This window comes from Orcinus orca, chromosome 5 (genome assembly GCF_937001465.1).
Source record: "Orcinus orca chromosome 5, mOrcOrc1.1, whole genome shotgun sequence".
Lineage (NCBI taxonomy): Eukaryota > Metazoa > Chordata > Mammalia > Artiodactyla > Delphinidae > Orcinus > Orcinus orca.
Window position 1 is genome coordinate 24,069,736 of NC_064563.1, and position 6,000 is coordinate 24,075,735.

The window sequence follows — 6,000 nt, forward strand, 5'->3', positions numbered from 1 at the left end:
GATTGCTGGGGCATGGGGCTCCTTGGGAGAGGCAAGGTGGCTGGGGGAACTAGGAAGTCCTGGGGTAAATGCTAGTTACTATATAGGTATAGAATTATTTCCACATTTTAGGAACCAGTCTGATCATATCCTAACATAACTAGCTTAATATCAGCTTACTACTGAACTTTAAAAAGTTTGAAGGAGATCTTTATATTTGAGAAATAACACGATGCACACAGAAGTAAACACATTACAACTCAATAATTTATATCTTGAATACAATATACGTACACAAATACAAACATATTTACACTTACACACAATATATATCTACATAAACTTTATACGTGGAGAGGCATATAAACATATAACATTACTTGTAAACATTTACACAAAACTAAAACCAGTAACTGATTCTGGGAGAGAAACATGAAATGAATGTTGAAAGACAATTTTAATATGAAAATGAAAGATAATTTTATTTTTAACTTCTTTATCATTACAAGTCTTGCATTTTTATAAGGAGAATGCAGTAATTTTTATATTATATCATTGAAAATAAAAATCTTGGTTGCATGTATTTAATTTGCTGTTTCCCATATTGAGAGGAAAAATGAATTAAGCAAATCCATAATTTAAAATCAAGAAAAAGGAATAAATATTTTCTTGATATTTTGTTACCAGAATCTCACAAACTACTCAAGGAAGGTAAAAGTGGCTGAATATAAACTTGTTGCAAAGTGGCTGCTTTTGCTGCACCTCAATGTCACTTCACTCCTGATTGTTTCGTTTTCAATGCAGGCAGTGGTTCTGCAGCTCATCAAATACAATGAGCATCTGTTCTTTCAAGTGTAGAGAATCCTGCAGAGATTGAAGAGCATTTTGCTGACAACTATTTCATGCAATACATCTTACATACTGTCTTGACTATGACGTGACATATTTTTCAGGGCACTTCTAAATTTATCTAATTTTTTCATTCTATAACCATCATTTGCCTCTAAGAGCCCAGTATGTGATAGGCAAATGGAGATTTGAAGAAGAAAATAGATCACTTGGCCTTTTTAAGACAGATTCTGTTTTTGTAGTTGCGATTATTATTACTACTCCTTTGCTTTTGTTCTGAGGGATTTGCTGTGTGTATTTGAAATAAAATATATGTAAGCTGAGGTATATAAATAGTGTAATAGATTTCAAATTGGTCATGAACATGTACTGTGAAATTCGTTGTCACCTAACCTTTCTGTGTACTAAATTTCTTATGTCTTGTCTGTAAAGTAGAAGCAAATGTCAAGCAAGAAGGGAAGGCCCCTTTAAAACCTTCTAGGATTTTATTGATAAGAAAGTTGAAGATCTTTGAGATTGACTTTATGCCTGGGAAAATGGAAGATCTTAGAGACAGGATGATTTTCTCCTAATTACATAATGGGTCTTTGGCCATAGGATAAGAACCCAGACTTAAATCTGCATGTGCTAAAAGAATTAATACCCCTCTTTTACAGAAATAAGTTTAATCCTTTTGTGTCAAAGATGATATTATGATAAAATTAAACAAAAGGTATTCTTTAAAATGTTAGTCATAAATGCTATTCAGCAAAAATTTGTGGTCATTTCTCCTCTAGACAGAGAATTACAATTCACTGCTCTTAAAGCTAGCTGTGCTTTGATGAAAAAAAAAAAGGTCCATGAAAACATGCAATTTCCATACTTCCGGCTGAAAATCTGGAGCTTGAGAACAGTTTACCACGTGCACTCCTTCCCACCTCAACAAATGTGGAAACCCAAAAATGGAACGTGAATAGTCTGGGCTCTCGGGTGAAGACAAAGCAAAGTAGAGCCCCAGCTGACCCTTGATGGACATTTACCATGTGAGATAATGATCATGCTTTTGTCAACCACTGTGGATGGGTGGTAGCATATCACATATATATGCTGTATGCATACACCTAGGTTTGCTTCCTTCATATATATGCCCTGGAAGATAAATGATTGAATATATGATTTTAGGAATAGATTTCATCAGTTATGCAGTAAAATTGTACAGGGTCATGAGTGACTTCTCATCACTTCACTAGTAGTTCTCATATGTTCTCCTAACATAATTTGGGCCCATAGACTGTTGGGCCGGCTGCTCCTGCCTAATGGCACATTTATCCATCGCACTCTCGGGTTAGATGTAGAGCACAACTTCCTCCTTTACATTTTCTAGTGCACTTCATCAAGTCATTTTTGTTTTCGTAACGGATATTTTTGTTAGTTTTGTTAGCAAATGTCAAGCAGAAATGGCCCATTGGAAACCATCCAGAATTTATTGATTAGGAAAATGAAGATCTTAAAAACTCATTTCATTGATGAAAAAAATTGCTGTTTTTAGAAAGACTATCAGGAAGATAAGGTTTTTGGGTTGTTACATACGTGACAATATTTTCATTTTGCCCTCACATTTTACTGTTTTTGTCATGTATAATTCTAGGATCAATGGTAATCAAAACTTTGAAGAGACAAAGGACTTGCTGCTTGTCAGTCACTTTGCATCAAATATTATTCATGACATGTCTCGTGCCAGTCTTATTCTTGCTACTGTGGAGGTAAAGTTATAATTATTAAAAATTTCAGCATTTTAAATTATTTTTTGTGAAACATTATGAGTATATATCTACGTATATGTATATTTAAAATAATTTTCTGCCAAACATTAGTAGACTATCTAAATGTAAAGATAAGTAGGTATATTTTCAGCTCTTAGTTATAGCCCTAAATTCTGTTTTCTCTTGTTGATTCTCTTTTAATAGGGATGCTTGAACATATGGCTTTGGGCTCTATATCTCTAAACTTTTCTATTACATCTTATATCTCTTTTACTTATTGTTGAACCTTCAGGAGAATTTTACATTTTAAATTGAAGGTCACTTACATGTGCATTATCTTTTCTAGACATTCTATTGAAGTAGAATAGAAATTGTGTTTTAACATAATTATTTCTTATTTTCTGATTGCTCTCCTTCTAGAGAAGTTAGTTTTTAGTTTTTTCTGAATATAACATGCTCCTGATTCTTGCTATAATATTTATTTCATAGTGTTATGTTTTTGTCCTGAGACTCATAGATACAGCTTTTGGCTCGACCAATTGTCCTCATTGCTCATAGTAAATTTTTCTTTAATATTTTTTATATTTCTCAAATATTTGTTTGTATTTTGTTGTGCTTTTATATTTGAGAGTGTCAACCAAAAAAAAAAAATACACAGAAGTTTGCAAATAAGAGAGTTTATTTGGGGTCTTATTAATTGCACTTCAGGAGACTCAGATTTGACTTAAATCAAAAGAGGATTCTGGGGAAGAGAAGAGGTCCGGGACTTATAAAGACAAAGGCCATGAGGCTGTACTCTGACACCAGAAGGGAAATATTTGTCTTTAAGGGATGTCTGTCATGAGTTGTTTTAGGGTAAGGGTCCCAAAAGTATCTTGAATTTCTGGCAGATGTTCTGGATGCCTTCATTAGGACAATAAGTGGTCAAAAGGTCAGATTCCATCCAGGCTGAGATGTGCGTAAGTCACACGTCCTCAATGGCCTCTCAACCTCATTTTAGAGAGCTCTCTTAGGAATACCTACTCCCTTTTGATTTTCCTTCCACAAGAACAGCGCTCTGAGATGTAGTATATATTTCTTGTAGTTGTGCTAGTCTGTTTATTCTTCTGAATTAGCTTCCTCTGAGCATAGTCTGTCATGAGCAGACTAAAATAAGGATGCTCCTATTTTGAAATGCTGTATGGTAATGTTACATTATTGAGTGGAGGAATGTTCAGATTTTTTCTTTTTCATCTGTGTCCCCTACAGAGGTCTGCAGTGAAACTTAACTATGTTCGGCTTTTCAGCCATATGAGCTCCCCATGAAATATTTTGCTGTGGTTAGAAAGTAATTCTCACAGCTTGGACTTGGAAGCAAGTGCTGCTTTTTATGCTGGAGGGAAGGGGTGGTTCTAGCTCCAGTCTTGGTAGGTGGCCCATTATTTATTTAACTACACTAGCAGTTCTCCAACTTTTTGGTCTTAGGACTTATTTCTATACTTTTATTTATGTGAGTTATCTCTTCTAATGTCTACCACATTAATAGTTAAAACCAAAAACCATTTAAAACCCAAGAATATAGAAACACACATTTCATTAATCTTCAGAGTGATGATGTCAGCATATCACGTAGTCTCTGAGAAGTTTTCCACTATACATCGGGAGAGAATGAGAGTGAAAAAGACAACGACATTACTAAGAGTTTATATTATTGCAAAAATAACCCCTAGACCACAGTTTGAAAACCACTGAGATCTGTTATTCAGTGGTTTAGGTAGGGTAAATCATGTTTGGAAGTAATATAATGTTTTTTGCACATTTTCTTTCCTGTTGCCTTTTCTAGAATTTATTCTGGATCTTTATAAGTTACTACTGAATGGCATGTAGAGACATAAGTGACCTCTCTCTATCCTGCTTTGCTTTATCCATGACCTAAAAGCTGGTAGATACACTGCTCATTCCTGCATCTCCTATCAGTTTATTCTGAGCTTAGACTCTGTTGGAAAATGATGGTTAACTCTGCAGCAACCATCTTTATTTGGGTTTGATTTTTCACTTCTCTACATGTTCCAGCAGTTTCATCCCATCTGCTTTGTGTTCCTTTGTAGTCAGTCTCTTTTTCTCATCCCCAGCCCCTTGCAACCACAGATCTACCATCACTATTGTTTTGCCTTTTTTAGAACTTAAAAAGATGCAGTCGTATAGTATGAAGTTGTTTGCGACCAGCTGATTTCATTTAGCACAATGCCTGTGGGGTTCATCCATGTTGTGTATGTGGGTAATTTTTTGCTTGTTATTGCTTAGTAGTTGGATCCATTTTATTGATTACTCATAGACGTTTTGGTTGTTTTTCAATTTTTGCTATTCTGAATAAAGCTGTAATGAATATTTTGTACAAGTCTTAATGGTGACAGGTTTTCATTGAAACTAATTTGTTTTTAAATATACTACTTTATTATTATTTTGATCTTGAAGTGATTTGCCATATGCTGCAAACATAAATCATTTTTTTCATTTCAATAACGGGGCAGAAGATGAAATAGAGATATTAAATATATTGATCTGAAACAAAGTTTTGATACAAGGTCAGTTACAATGGAGGAATTATACTTCAGGGCATTTTGAAAAATTTCAAAGGTATTGGGAACATTTTATTATAAAGGGTCATTACAAAAACCAGAACTTTTAAATAAATTGATTTGTTTTAAGTACTTGTGACCTAAAATTGGTGCTAGACTAAAATAATCAACGTTTATGATTTTTTAAAAATGTCATGGGTCTTAGAGAATATTTTAAAAGGTTTACCTTTGGTATAGAATCATTACCAAATGTTTTGGAGAATATTGGGTTTTATTAAGACTAGTGAATTTCTTGGTCTTTAAAACTCATGTTTTTATTTTTTATTTATTTATTTTTTGCAGTACGCGGGCCTCTCACCATTGTGGCCTCTCCCGCTGCGGAGCAGAGGCTCTGGACGCACAGGCTCAGCGGCCATGGCTCACGGGCCCAGCCGCTCCGCATCATGTGGGATCCTCCCGGACTGGGGCACGAACCCGTGTCCCCTGCATTGGCAGGCAGACTCTCAACCACTGTGCCACCAGGGAAGGCCTAAAACTTGTATTTTTAATTTTCATGGCATTTCTCATTTAACAAAGTATTTACTTTATTTTACCCATTCAACGAACACTTACTGAGCAACATTATGTGTTAGGTAATATCATAGATTCAAAAGTCAGAGAGAAAAGATGTAAATATACACAAAATATTTCATAGTCTGCTAAAGACACAGCTTCAACTGTGTCCCTGTAACCATGGACATAATGACACAGAAGAGAGACAAATTTTTGAGTGTCCAGCCTTAATTCTAATCATTTTGCTTCCTAGCCAGTTTTGGGGTTCTCCACTCTCCACTTGCATCTTGCCTCACCAGTGGAATTTCACACCTGTGACT

General features: G+C 34.9%; 1 long non-coding RNA gene across 1 annotated transcript in view; it reads left to right on the forward strand.

Annotated features, from left to right (window-relative positions):
* Window positions 1–2,965, forward strand: part of LOC117195955 (uncharacterized) — an 85,165-nt gene extending 82,200 nt beyond the window's left edge. Inside the window, exon 4 of the long non-coding RNA XR_007477392.1 lies at window positions 2,456–2,965. This is a non-coding gene — a long non-coding RNA (uncharacterized LOC117195955). The remainder of the gene's footprint in view (window positions 1–2,455) is intronic.
* The last annotated feature ends 3,035 nt before the right edge of the window (window positions 2,966–6,000 follow it).